Source organism: Patagioenas fasciata, chromosome 1 (genome assembly GCF_037038585.1).
Source record: "Patagioenas fasciata isolate bPatFas1 chromosome 1, bPatFas1.hap1, whole genome shotgun sequence".
Classification (NCBI taxonomy): Eukaryota; Metazoa; Chordata; class Aves; order Columbiformes; family Columbidae; genus Patagioenas; species Patagioenas fasciata.
The window spans coordinates 196646878-196649193 of NC_092520.1; positions in this window are offsets into that span (position 1 = coordinate 196646878).

Here is a 2316-nt window from a genome sequence, read left to right on the forward strand (position 1 = left end):
AATATGGGAAAGCATAGAAGGCTCAATTCAGTTGCCTAAATGTGGGTATCTGGTGCATGAGGGTGTCCAGGGCGTGCACAGAGATGGGTCTGGAAGGTAGGAAGCAGGATCACATGGGGGTACAGCCCTTCCACAGAGGCAGCTGGAGGCCAGAGCAGATGAGCAGCGGTGTGAGCAAGGCACAGAAGTTTCTGTTTAGGTAAATGTCACCATATTTCTGTTCTCTGGTGATGAAATTACTATGACAGGTTTTAGCGAAAAACTTAGATGGGTCTATGTTTTACTGATAACTGTCATGAATCTCAACTCCATTTTGCCACTGTTTGCTCTGACAATTTGTCAGGAAGACAATTTCAGGAAATCTTGTTTTGGAAACAATTAGATCAATGATTTATTGTCAAAACTGGGAGATTTTTCTATTGTGCTGAAAGATCAGGTGAATGAGATAGTCTGAAACAAAGTAACTTGGAAATGGGAAGTTAGAGAATATCTTTGGGCAAAAATTTAACGTATTTTCTTCTTTCTTTCTTTTCTGTTGAACAATGCAAAATCTGCTTAAAAGTTGAAACACACACAAAAAAAATTACAATGTTGAAGAGTACCTTGACTGAAAAAATTTTTCTATTTTGCATATTTTGTAATAAAATTACTTTTTTTAAAAAGTCAACTGACTTTTTCTTCAAATGGACTCCAGCATTAAGTAGAAACATATCTCCTTCATCCTCATTCATCCTTGCTCAGTCATTTGCTACAATTCCTTCTGAATAGCTAAATCTGTAAATGAACTGTATAGGTATATACTTACTTGAACTAAGAAACTTAAATCCGGTTATATTGAGCAAAAACTAGCATATGTTCTAAAAAATATTTTTAAACTAAAACATCTCTAACAAGTTTTGTTTCAGATCTCCTAAAATACAATGGCAAATGGATAAAAAGGTAAACAAGCCTGCTTGTGAAACTAAAATAAACTCTGAAAAGTCCTACTGCTATGGAATAAATACAATGGCTAAGTTACTTTAAAACAAACAAAAAAAAATACCTCAAGAGAGTCTATGATTTAATCACCTTCTGTTAAAATACAGAGTTCGTTGCAGAGAAGATGGGAAAGGACAAATACTGACAATCTCATGACCTTTTCTAATATATTATAATGAAACTCAGAATATAGTGTGGCCTCATAAATGCAGTTGCATTTTAAATATTCCATTCAGCATTCATTAGGTTTCATTCCTTTTTTTTTTTTTCATACGGAAAAGTCACTAGACATTTAAGGAAAATATGCATTGGCAATATATTTTCTGCCTTCCCTGACAGTGCTTCCTTCCACCATAGGACCATGAGAAAATAAGATGAGAAGACATTTTTAATAAGCTTTTGTCCCACAGTCTCTTCCTTATTTTTTTTGTCATTAATTCTATTTCCCTTTCAGATTATATCAGTTTCTACATATATTCCAGAAAAAGAAAAACAAAACATGTCCTAGACACTAATTCTTAGGTTAGTGACCACTTAAAAATAACATGATGCAGTTGCTATTAAAATGCAATTCAGCTTTCAATAGACTGCTTGTGTGTGATACCTAATTTTTTTGTTCCTCCCTTGGGTAGTTGCTAGAATCAGTCCCCAATGTAGATCCATCCTCTGACCGAAGCACAGAAATGAAAAGCTGAAAAATGAGAAATGGGAACAGCTTGCTGATGAAGTTGAATGAAGAGCTAGTAATGATATTGATGACATTACTAATTATTGAGCAGGCAGAATTCAAAATGAGAATTCATTTGTCACCATGATATCATCAGTCAGCTTGCTATTGCTTTGGGTAATAGCTTTGTGCTTGCTTGGTGCAGTATAAACTTAGCTATCTAACTCATTTGGTTTTGTACATCTGTACTTAATTTTTACCTTTCGAAGTTTTACTATCGTAGGTACTGCATTGTGGTTTTTTGAGTGTCGTATTTCAAATGTTTGATATTTTATACTAAATTCAGATAATGAGTTTGAAGACCACATAAACTCTGTCCCTCAAAACAAGTAAATGTTCCTGGGATCAGTTGACTGAAGCCAGCTCGACCGGAGCGCGAGCGAAACCTCGACGCTACAGAGGTGGGTGAGGGTAAAGAAAGGGGTTTCAGGTCGCGTTTTCGATTTCGCTACCCGGAAGTCGCCGGCAGCCCTTGCGGAGGCGACTGACGTGGCGTGGGCGTTACCACGGTGACAGTGGTTACGCCCCCTCTGCTTTGCCTTCAAAAAGCCTGTGGGAGGGCAGTGGCGCGTCCTGGTGCTGGGAGGTGAGCCAGCCTGTGAGGCAGGAGA